Source organism: Acartia tonsa, chromosome 5 (genome assembly GCF_053477335.1).
Source record: "Acartia tonsa isolate MP-2025a chromosome 5, ASM5347733v1, whole genome shotgun sequence".
In the NCBI taxonomy this organism is placed as follows: domain Eukaryota; kingdom Metazoa; phylum Arthropoda; class Copepoda; order Calanoida; family Acartiidae; genus Acartia; species Acartia tonsa.
Genome location: NC_137264.1, coordinates 43694104 through 43707611, shown reverse-complemented (window position 1 = coordinate 43707611; position 13508 = coordinate 43694104). Strand labels below are relative to the sequence as shown.

The 13508-nt window shown below is 31.6% G+C and overlaps 1 pseudogene; it reads right to left on the bottom strand.

The window, feature by feature from the left end:
* Positions 1–399: 399 nt before the first annotated feature.
* Positions 400–481, bottom strand: LOC145320458 (small nucleolar RNA U3; annotated as a pseudogene).
* Between the last annotated feature and the right edge of the window lie 13027 nt (positions 482–13508).

Sequence of the window (13508 nt, the reverse complement as noted above, 5' to 3'; positions counted from 1 at the left end):
ATAAATATCTCCATGTAAATCCAATGTGTATGTATTATTGTATATACCGCATATGTCCTAGGGGACACATTGAAAAAAATTACAACAATTCTCTCAACCACTTATACATACATACAGTCATACACTTTTGATCAGGACCGCTTCGTGCTCTCATAGTTCTATAATTTATTTACAAATTATCACCACAATAAAGTTTTTATTTATATAATTCAAATTAGGTAAATCACAGGAGGGGTGGAAATAATTTTAAAATCAATAATTTCAAAAACCAACCTCACTTTTTCATTTTTAATGTTTTTGTTTCATTTTCCACAGCTCCCCCAAATTTTTACCACAAAGAAAATTTTTATAAATTAAGTTTATTCCAACTCAAGAGTGTCACGCAGGGTTTATGCATAAACTATCAGTGGCTATCTTTCTTTAAGTTTAAAAAAAAACAAAGGATGAATACTACAGAAATGATTCTGTGAAGTATAACAACATATTGTTATAAGAGATTTATTTGTCAAAAAAATTATTAATCTGTTTGAAGGATTAATTATGTGAAATTATGCGCTTTTAGCATCTAGGGGAGGGAAGACAGAGAAATAACCAAAAACATCCCAGGATAAACATTTAAAAATAAAATAGCCTGCAACTCTACAAACACCTATATGAAGCTTTCCTGAAATGGAGAACTCCATTGGTTTATAGGTTAGCGAAAACTGAAAAAAAATACAACTTTATATATTATATATTTATCAAGCTAGTACCCAGTATTTATTGGCTCTGTCTTTATAGGGTGGAGGGCATAAGTACATAACTACACCATCCCAATAAATCAAATTTTCATATGAAATATCCTAAAACCATCCCGGGACCTATTTCATGGTTTCCTAAAATGTAGAACTCAATCGATTCAGTAGTTATTGAAATCTTCAGCTTCAAACAAAAAAGAACTACTTTGTCTAATATTAAAATGTAAAACAAATTGTGAACTCTAGTATAAAGATTAAATAAATGTGTATATCTGAGTTTTATTCATTGACATTGTGGTGTTTCACCACTTCCGCATACTGTCATAACTGCAATGTCTTTCATAATCGCAAAAATGCAAGAAAAGTTACTTTTTTTATTGAAGTTAGCAAAAGTCTTTGTGCTGTAGTAATAATATGCGGCTCTGATGATTTGATATATGTAGTGTTATTAATAGCGGGAGTGATGGGACACCTGACATAGTTTGTATTCAAATAAGACATCAGAGGAGAAAAATTGTCCACATTTGCTCAGCTTATTGCATTACAAATTGCAAATTATCTTCTTCACCGAGTACAATTCTACCCATAAACAGCGCAAAAATAACATTGAAATGCTATGCAGTTATTTTTGGTAGATTTGATTTAACATGGACAATCAGGTTCATAAGTAGCTCAACTATAAAAATGACAAATATTTAAGCAAAAATAACATTAAAAAGACAGTAATTTTTAATTTACCGAAATTAACAAGTATAATTATGCCTAATTGTACTTATTTAAAAACAACATTAAAATGTCATACAGTTATACAGAATTTTTAGCTTATCAAAATTTACAAGCGCAATTTAAATTAAAGGACAATTATGCTCATTAGTAGCGCAGCTGTAAAAATATCCAAGATCTATGCAAAAACAGCAAAAATTTGTGCAAATCAAAACATTAAAGTTTAATACAGTAATACAGAAATTTTCAGCAGATTTAAATTGAGGACAATCATGCTCATAAGTAGCGCAGCTGTAAGATTAACAAAGATTTGTGTAAAAATATGTGCAAGAATAACATTAAAACTACATATATTGAATCATAAATTTTTAATTAATCAAAATTAACAAGGAAAATTATGCTCATAAGTAGAGCAGCTATAAAAAATACGTTTGTGCAAAAATAACATTACAATGATAAACAGTAATGCAGAAAATTTCTGAAAATTTAAAATAACAAGAATAACACACGCACAAAGGGCGCAACAAAAACAATTTAAATAGTTTTTATGCAGTAAAAATAATAAATTGTTAAGCTTCTGTATTTTGCATTAATATTGTAAATAACATAATTAATGTTTGGTACATGATTTCCTCAAATATAATTTAACTTTTGGACGATTTATATCTTTTAAAAATCCATCAATAAACAATAGAGAAAGAATTATGAAATATGATAAAAGATATTTAAATTTTAGTTAAATCATTATATGTAATTTGATAAACTGACTTTTAAGCTTTGCCCTTAGCATCTAGTGCCTCTGTATTCGAAAATGGAGGAAGGGGTAGAAAAAACGATTACAACCATTCCTGGTGCTATTTGAAGCTTCCCTAAAATGTAGAACTCAATCATATCGGTGATTAGCGAGATATAAATGGACAAAAAAATACTACGTTATGTACAAAGATTATTATTATCTAACCCTTTACCAGGTTTCGTGAATAAACTGAAATTTGAATATACAATATATTTCATTATTAGTTTTCCGCAGACACGTAAAAATTGATGTATCTTTAGTTTTGCAGTCCCTGCCAGTCCCACCCGTACCCTTAAACTAATTTTGCTATAGATTTTGACTTGGGCATTTAAAGCCACTAACTGTTATGAAGTCTACCTAAAACTGTCAACCTTTTTTTAAGTTGGTTTAGCAAAAGAAAAGCTCGAAATGGTAAGATACATAAGAACCTTGCCCATTACAGAGTAGCAATACATGTATTTTACAATAAATCTTTAAAAACTAAAATTTAAACATTTTAATTATTTTAAAACACAATGCAAGATAATCAATTTGAATTAGAACATATACCAAGCAATAAAACGTAAAAATCCTTAAGAGGCCTAATTGTACAACTCGAAAAGATACCATAAAAATATCTACAGTACATAATCGGACCCTGAAATAGCATGCCATCCTTTCTACCTAATGTTATATCTTAACCCTTTGAAAACAAAACTTATACTTTGCTAAAACTGGAATTGTACTCCATTTTTGACTGATAGGTGTATGTATTTTTACACTTCAAATGTTACGTTTTATGTATATTACAATCGGTTGTGCACATAGCATCTAGGGGCTTTGTATTAAAAGGAGTAGGGAATGGCAAAAAATAGCTTAAAACCACTTAAAGCCCTATGTAAAGCTTCTCTCAAATGAATAACTCAAACGGATCGTCGGTTATCAAAATCTTAAGCTGAACAGACAGAAAAACCTTACAACTTTACATAATATGATTTTGAGAATATTCCTGCCATGAAGGGTAAATCCAGAATGATACTAAATTATGGTCAACTGAATTTTAGTTGCCGATTGTGTACATAGTTTCCTCATGCTATCTCAATTTACTACTAGCTAAAAAAGCTTCAAACTTTCAAAAAAAAGGAGTTCTCCTCTTAGAAATATTTTTTTCAATTTTGAAAATGTTCATACCACCCCCCCCCCCCTTCCCCCTCCGACAGAACAACTATTTTAGATTAGGTTAGGTTTTAGGCTAGGGAGCCGAGCGCTGCGGATAGGCAGGCAAGGGTACCGAGCGCCACGGCCAGAGTTCAAATTTATGTCGGGAGGGGGGGGTATAAAAATTTTCAAAATTGAAATGATATTTCTAAGAGGATATTACATTTGAAGTTTTTTTAACTAATAGTAAATATTGAGGTAGCAGGAAGAAACTATGTACACAATCGGCAACTAGAATTCAGTTGACCTAAATTCTTGTATCTCTGTTGTATTCTCCATATTTTGATATTGCCCCGGGGCCGTACAACCTGGCCAGAGCCATATAACATTTAGACAAACTAGTACTCGATTCTATATAATGAATTTTTAAAAAGTATTACATTAAGTGCATTATTTTTTAACAAAAGAGTTGTATCAAAACTCATTGATTTTATTTGTTTCGCTACTACTCTATAAACCGTACTTACATCACTAGGAAAAGGAACAGTTCTACTCAATCTATGGTCTCTAGAACGTATCCAGAAGTTTTCTAACAATTACAAGAAAAAACACCATTTAAAACTATTCCGTTTTTTAAAGATCATATATAATATGTCAAAATTTAAAGTTCTGTAAAAAGACATATTTTTAATTGATTCTACGTGATAGTTAGATAGAAGCGTGACGGTTAGAGACAGAACAAGGACAATATTGTTCACAAGTAGCAGAAACTCAACAAAAATCAGGTAAAAAACTTTTTATCATATATAAAAACACCCAATCAAAATACTTATTTGAATTATTACCCTTTTTAGTAGCGAAGCTACTCTATAATTCACAATGTCCGTCCGTCTGTCCGTCCGTCCGTCTGTCCGTCCGTAATTAATGAATTGGGGGAAACGTGATTTTCTCGGCTCCTATAAAAGGTAGAACGCTGAAACTTTTTGACAACATTCTCATCAATAAGGAGCACAATTAACTATAAACCATCAATGGCGGTCGGACTGCTTTTTAGCAGGTTTTAGGCTATTTTTATATTTTGCAAATTTTCCCCATATCTTTGGTGTTTGTGGTCCGATTTTCAAAATTTTTTCAGTTAAAGATATCAAAATTAAATTTCCCGTCGTTTGAAGAAAACAACGATGACTTTCAGTCTGCGTTTTTGCAGGTTTTTGGCTATTTTTATATTTTTTACATTTTTCTCCATATCTTTGGTGTTTATGGTCCGATTTTCGAAAATTTTTCAGTTAAAGATATCAAAATTAAATTTCCTGTCGTTTGAAGAAAACATCAATGGCGGTCAGACTGCCTTTAACAGGTTTTTGGCTATTTTTATATGTTTGACATATTTCCCCATATCTTTGGTATTTTTAGTCTAATTTTAAAACTTTTTTGCATTCAGTTTCCAAATAATTTTTCCCATTGTTATGTGCATCTAGAATGTAATTTACTTTAACCGTCTTCATCATACAAAATAAAACAAGGTTTCGTGTTTATTTTCTCCAATAAATCTATTCTTGATTTAATAAATACACTTTAAATCTACTTGTACGTATTCCCATTCACAATTTGTGCTTCGCTACTAATGGATGTTGTCATCCTTGTTATAAATATTATGACTTGGATCTTACACCAGATTTTTATGTTCTCTTCTAAAATGAAACTTGCAGCGGGCTCAAATAAAAAAATTCCCCCTCCACCTGCTTTACCCAATCCCTTCCACTCCTGCTGGATGAACGAACTGACCAATAAACGAGTTCAATGTTATCAGGCTATATCCTAGTATACTCTGCAATAACATCTATTACCAGCGGCATAAATACAAAAATTTGATAAATTATGGCGGATTAAAATTATTTAAGGAGCAAATCCTGTATTATGTTTAAATATTACTCCTAATAACTTCCTATTACTCCATTTTTGTGACGATCGTACACACCATAATGAAAAAGTAGCTGCGCTACTAAAAACTTTTTAAAAATCTGTATACAAACTCGGAGTATAAGAAAGAGAGGCTCTGAGGCAAATTTCAAGTTGTTCAAGACACCATATGCACTATAGACTAGCCCCCGCCCCCCTCAACCCACTAGGAAGGACTGCCCTCCAAACATGGAAGGGTAGACCCCCTAAAACCAAACCCCCTTTACCTCTGGCAACCACCTTCTAAAAAGCCCCGAGTATTTGATGGAAAAAGGTCCATCTACATTTTGTAAAACTACATTTTTCCGAAATTTATTTATGTTATCAGAAAAAAATTGCCTTACACCTGACAAGGACCAATAACAAGTTTCGCATAAAAGTGTTTTACAATATGTACAGCCGTTAACGAGATCTTACATGACATACATGTAAAAAGGTTTAAAAATTGTATGGGAATTTGTAAATGAGAATTAATATAATTGTATCTAGCGTATGTGTGCCTGCTATGGCCCCTGGCTGCATTGTCAGGCCCAACCAACCAACCAAGGCGTGCACTCAATTCCGCAAAAATCATACAAAAAATCTCAAGAGTTCTAAATAGCAAATACATTGCAATTGTTGAGTTTCCTGCCTAATGATAAAGTAAAGCTATAAATGTGTAGATTCTGCTGTTTTAATTATATTTTCTTCTGATGATTTAATAATTTGTTTTAAGCTATTTGCGGAAGGGAATGGACACCTAACTAACCAACCAACCAACCGGTGCTGTGGCATGACTGGGTGCGTGATGCCAGAAATTTAGAGGATTTTTATCATCAAATTTTTATATCTTATACTAAATACAAAAAATACAAATCTTGTATGTCAAGTATGGTAAGAATACGGAAACCTTTTGATCAATAGATATATAATATTATATTGAGTACCTTGGAGTGTCTGGATTTAGGCGATTTTTAGAAGAGGAGGTTAACCTTCCCAAAGGATACTACACGAACCTAGCACGGCGGCTCGCTCACTTATAAAAATGGGAAACTTATAAAAGTTTTACTCAACACACGAAATCGTAACAATTTTCATGAGAAATACGCATTTTATAAGGCATACAAAATGCTCTAATTTTCGTTCTATTTAACGTAATTTTATCATTTTTTTAGCTGTTTATTCTATTTTACATATACATACTTTTATCATTTTATCAAAAAAAATTTATCTTTTTTCATCATTTTTTGGAGAAATTTATGCTTAAACTAAGGGTATCTTTAGACGCAAAATTGACGCACTTAGAATAAAAAATGCGTATTGAGTACAAAGGGGGGATAATTTCAAGTCATGAATGTTCTAAAGATATCTTTTTTTCCATAAAATTTTAATGTTTAGTCCACCCCACGTCACCCCGAAAATTATATATCAATTTAGGAAGATAATTTTTGTAGAATAATTACAGAATTTACAACGTTATGGACTCTGAAAGTATAGTTAAGATCAAAGGCGTGCAAAAGGTTGGTATAGGGGTTGTTTACACCACCCTTGTAAAATTAAGGGGGATGGATACACCTCCCTAGGTTTTCACCCATGTCCACCCTCTTGACAAGAGCCTACACCCTCAGATACACCCCTCTATAAATTCCAAGGGGGTGTAAAGGAAATAAATTTACACCCCTTAAAATAAAGTGGGGTTGGGGGTGTTTAAGGAGGGTGTATATAAGCAAGTCACAGATTCAGATAATTATATGCTATCTATTTTTAGATAAATTAATTACCAGACTTTACTAAAATAATCTTGCAATATTCTGTACAACTGTACTGTACAACTTTTAATTAGTAAATTGGGACATGAGGAAGCTCTCATACATATGTAGGGGGGGGGGGGGAGTTAATGCAACCATCCCATAATCAATTAATCCAAATTTTGTTATGAAAATTGGCATGTGTAATCCTTGGTAGGTCTGTTTTTCAAAATTTAACAAAAAGTTAAGCTTAAGGGGGGGGGGGGTTAAGGCAACCATCACGTAATCAATGCACAAATGGCACTGTTTGCTCAGCTGTTTAGCCGTTTTTGGGCTATTTTCAGGGCAAATCCATCAATAATCATGTAGGAATCATCCATTAGGGATAGGTTTTAATGGGTGCTGAGCTGAAAAATACTACCAAAAATAGTGGAAGCTGGGTAATGGCTTATAAGGATATAAAAAAATTGAATATTTCCATGGAATTAAACTTTTCTTAATTAACATTATAACTTTATGTCATGGACATATTACTAAAAGAACTTTTTTTAATTTCTAGATTTTGCTGTCATAACAGCTAAAAACTGCCAAAAATGGCTGAGAACAGCTGTCAACAGCCAAAAGTATATATTGTAGATTAAATCATTTCGCCCTGGAAAAATTTTGATAAAAGTTTTGCCCCCAGTAAAAATTGGTTGATTTAAGCAAAAAAATGACCCATGCTAAATATTTTTCAGTGATGCAATAATTGTGACCTCATGAGCACTGCAAAGTTTTTGAAATCTGCAAAAAAAAATTTTTTTTTTAGTTCTTTTGTGTGATCTCAATTTTAAAGATTTTTACAAAATTTCAATTCTAGTATGTCAATATAAACCTGAAATTTACCAAAAAAATGGAGCAGTCTCAATTATAACATATGAAGGTGTAGCAAGTAATCTGCAAAGTCAAATTCCATTTTTGCAGAGTTTTTCTTACATAACTTAAAAATAAAAATTTTAATTTGGTTTTCATTTAGATGCAGTAACTACTGTAACCAGGCAGTTTCAAAATTTTAGCTCAATATTCAATCAATTTTGCTCACCTTCCAACACTAAACCCCCTTTATTGATAAGAAGACCATTAATTTTATTTGGGGTTTCCCTCAAAGTTTTTACACAGATAGTGTTAGTATTTATAGTAAATTGTGACCTCAAAAATTGTATTATATATATTTATGCAATTTTGACTTTGGAAGATGTGACATGTCTAGTAAGAGATATAAGTTTTCCGGAATTGTAATGTAGGGAGTAGATTTGAAATCTGCATCAAATTTTAAGGATTTTTTATAAAATTCGTTTTTTGTATAATTCTTTATCTAAAAGCGGAAATACAAATTAAGTTAATTAATTTTGCATCTGTGATTGGTGGATTTAAAAAATCTGCGCTCTGATTGGATGTCGTACATCATTCAACCAATTAGAGCGCAGGTAGTTTAAAATCCACCTATCCTATTGGTCAAAATTAATTAACTAAAAATGTATTTTCGCTTTTAGATAAAGAATTTTACAAAAAACGAATTTTATAAAAAATCCTTAAAATTTGATGCAGATTTCAAATCTACTCCCTACATTAAAATTCCGGAAAATTTATATCTCTTAATGTCTAGGGTAGGTTTTTTTTTTTTAAACATACTTTTGCTTTAATGTATGTTAAATTATACCAATAACCATATTTTAATTTTCAGTACCACCCACTTAACAGCTAGAACTGGCTGGAAACAGCTGGGAGTGGTCAAGAGTATGATGAGTAGATAGGGCTTTTGATGTGTCTAAGGGTAGGTTTTTATGGGTGCTGAGCTCAAAAATACCACACAACATCCATATGGCAGCTTGCTAACAGCCGCAGCTCAGCTGGGAGTGGCCAAGAGTAGAATGAGTAGATAGGGCTTGTGACATGTCTCTAGGTAGGTTTTTAACAGTCTGTGTAACAGCCCCAGCTGCCAAATGGATGGACCCCCACTATTTATAGTAGTATTTTTGAGCTTGGTACCAATAAAAACCTACCCCTAGACATGTCACAAGCCCTATCTACTCTTCATACTCTTAGCCGCTCCCAGCCATTTTCAGCCAGTTCTAGCCAATTATCAGCTGGTACAAGAAATTTTAAAAATGGATATTTAAAGCAAAAATATGTTTTAAAAAGTTGATTCCTATGTAATTAATGATAGTTTTGCCCTGAATATAGCCCAAAAACGGTTAAACGACTAAGCCGCCAGCTGTTAGCCATCACTTTTCCAACTTTTTGTTTCATTTTGGGAAAATAGATATACCAAGGATTACTCATGCCAAGTTTTGTAACGAAATTCGAATTCTAAGTGCAATTTGCGCATTGATTACGAGATGGTTGCATTAACCCCCCCCCCTTAAACTTGAATTAATTCCTTTAATGATCTTGATAGATATATGTTTATAACTTTTAATATATTTTACAATAGTGCTCAAAGTTAATGTTGGGAGGGAGATATATCCCAATCCTCTTTTTATAAAAAATGTTTGAAATGTAATAAATTTCTTATGTAAAGTAGTTTTGATAAAATCTTAATAAAATAACCCTTGATTTTAGTTTAAGGGGGCTGTTAAAAGTCATAAGTGGGGTGTCAAAAAATTTAGTTGTTAATAAATTAATGGAATATAACCTGATATTATAAATTTGAAACATATTTTTGATGTACAAAGAGATTTAAGGAACATGTATTACACTTTTTTTCATAGAAGAAATTGAATAATTTTTTATTTGTTTTTTTTCAACACAAGGTTATTTGTGTATCTCTTGGTGCAAGATACCACCATATTATTAGTTAAATCTAATTTTTTATAAATTAAGTGAATCAGTCTGTTAGACCAAGGGTAGAAACTCAGCAGATAGACAGACAGACAGGCAAGAAGAATTATCAAAGTTTGACTATAATAGACAATTAATTACATAAAATCCAATAGAGAACCTGTGAATGATCAGACAGACGGAGGGATAGACAGACGGACAGACAGAGGGACAGGTAAATAGTAATAGACAGTCTTTGAGGCATTAACAAATTACAATTAGGCTATGCTAGATGATTCATTGAAATCCAAAAGAGAGGCAGTTAGACAGATAGACAGACAAGTGGTGGGACAGACAGACAAAAGGACAGACAGACAGAGGGACAGACAGACAGACAGACAAATGGGTATTGCCTAAAAACAGTTTGGCTGCTATATGAATCATTAAAACCCACAATAGAAAAGAAATTTACAATAGTTTCTTTTTTCGATACTCAAGGCCCCCCCCCTCCCCCACTCAAAGGGGTTTATTATTTCTGAAAATCAATGAGTGACTTCTCAGCATAATAAAATTGAATATACTTTTAATTTCATCAATTTATCTTAAATAGAACGAAAGTTATAATCATTTTATTGTCTACAAGAATTATGCTTTGAGTAAAAATCAACCTAATTGTCAGTAAAAACGTTATATTTATGCATATTTACACAGTAAATAAATTTTAAAATTGTATTTTATTGTAATGAATAACTTAAGGGGGTTGTATGAATTCTCAAAAACCTAAAAAAAAACTAATTTAATTAAATTAGTCCAAGTAATGATTGATTTAGTACAGCACATATGAATATGTTGTCAATTTCCTATCAGAGTCGCAGTGCTAGTAATAGTTTCTAACTTTTTATCTTTGTGACGTAACAAAAATCAAAGGATGAGAAGGGAGGTGGGAAAGGAAACCCCGAAAAAAGATATGGATTTTGGTTACGTCACAAAGATAAAAGGTTAGACACTATTACTAGGTTTTACTACACTAATAAAATTAGCCATTTAATAAATACCCCCCCCCCCCCACCCCCTCCTATTTGAAAGTTCTTATTGATATTAGATAGAGTTATAAAAACACTTAGGTATACCTATCTACCTAGTTGGGCTATCAAAGTTCAACAAAAAATAAGTAATGTAAGTTGCATTATCTCTTAACTTCCTGGCTAAAGGTGCACAAACCAACATCCAGTGCCAGCCAATAAAATAAAAGGAAAAAAATGAAATATTTTTAACTAGGAATTTTTTAACGGAGGAGCATAAATTAAAAGCTGATATATTTAGGATATATAAGTTGGAAGAAATTTTAATGTTAGAGGGAGATTTGAAATCTGCATAAAATTTTAAGGATTTTTTATAAAATTAGTTTTTTGTATAATTCTTTATCTATAAGCGGAAATACAATTTAAGTTAATTAATTTTGACCAATAGGATAGGTGGATTAGAAACTACCTGCGCTCTAATTGGGTGAATAATGTACGACACTTAAGCTTTTCCAATCAGAGCGCAGATAGTTTTTAATCCACCAATCACAGATGTCAAAATTAATTAACTTAAATTGTATTTCCGCTTTTAGATAAAGAATTATACAAAAAACGAATTTTATAAAAAATTCTTAAAATTTGATGCAGATTTCAAATCTCCCTCTAACATTAAAATTCCTTCCAACTTATATATCCTAATATGTAATCCTTTAGAATTAAAGTAGTTAAATGTATATAAGTCTGTCTATGTGTGTATGTTTTGTAAGATCTTGTAAACGGCTGGGCTGGTTTATTTACAGGGTTATGAAATTCAAGCATTGAAAATGTTATAGATTATAATTTTAACTTTGAAATAAAGAAACAAAAAGCTTATGTTTCATGCTGTTATTGTCATTACTGTAGTGGCTTTGGGTAAATATAGGTTTCTTTTAGCTTTGCTCAATATTTTTTTGTCAAATTAGCTCTTACAACATCTTATGAATTCCATTATTGTCGACATAAACTATTGAAATATTATTGTCAATACAATGCTTGTAGATTAACAGGGATGTTAACACGCATGGTTGATGGTTTTCAAATAAAATTTTGGCCACACTTGCCTAACTTCTCCCAGGGATACAGGGATAGAACAATGAATGATAAATTAATCATATTCATGGCTTTTATGTGTATCATTCTAAATAAGCTAGAATGGTCATGGGGAGAGGCTGATACACATGCCAAGGACGGGACATCATAGAGGATACAAATCCAGGCGAATAAAAAAGGAAATAAATAAAAAAATTGCCAAAGTATCCCGAATGACATCATATTAGAATAGTCCATTATTCTTTTATGACGTAATTCGGGATTTTTCGGCCACAAGTTTTTTAATTAATCTCCTTTTGTATAGGCACTATAAAGAGCTTCAATTGCGGCATTCTCTGGAATGATGTGTATAATTTTGTCTTTGGTAGGTTGTAATTTATGAGTATTAGGGGTGATGAAAGGGCTGTAGATTATTATTAACTTCCTTTCACCCAGATTGTTATACAGACAATGCAATGTTACTAGCAGGAATAAAGGAATGTATGAATACAAACCCATTGCAAATGAATTTTAATAAGAACAGTTCATATATTCAGTTCAATTTATGGATGCTGTGAGTATTGGTTTAAAAAATATGACGTAACAAAAAAAATTAGCCAATGAGAGGCCGTTATTGACCAATGGCGGCATGCGTAGTGGACTCTCATTGGCTAATTTTTTTTGTTACGTCATATTTTTTAAACCAATACTCACAGCATCCAATTTATGGAGTCAGATACTCTTTATTTAGATTAATTTTTCGCAAGATTTTTGTAATATTTATTCAAGTTTGTTCTAAATATTATCAATGGCTAGCGGTTAATGTCAATCTTGAATTTGATATTTTGACCAGAAAAATAGACAATGATAACAATATAAACCAAAAAAGATCTTTTTTCAAAACAACGCCTAATATGTTTGAATATTATTAAACTATAATGATTCGTAGATTATGCCAAATCAACACAGAAATCTTTATTATATGTTTTTAAGATGAACTTTCTTAAAGCAGAACTAACATTTTAGAGAACAATATAAATGCCTTTAAACAATATTCTTTGATTTAATGCACATACTTTTGACAGGCAGAAAAAAATCCTAACATTTTTGGCTGCAAAATGTTTTGGTCATAAATTAAAGTTGGTCGCAAAACTGCAATGCATGGTTCTTACAGGATAATAACCAAAGATAAATTGGTTATTCTCAATTCAAAAGAACTTTAGTTCTCTGTAATCTTTAAGAATACCAAAATTTGTTAAAATTTCTCCACAAGGGCCTGAAAAACAACCATCGCCTTCCATTTCTTGGATTAAAGTGTTTCCATTACCCCTTAGTGTATATATTGCGCCACCCACTTTAGATAGGAATTGACATAGTTTATTAATTCTAGTTGTTATGTTTGTTAAACCCTGGTTCTATAACTACGGAAGACCAGGGAGGGAGGGGACATTGCGATGTTTACACTAGACCCCAAAGTTTTTTTTTAAATTTCTTTTTTGTTGGTTTAACAAATTTGGGAGCTTTTATTTAATTTTGATTG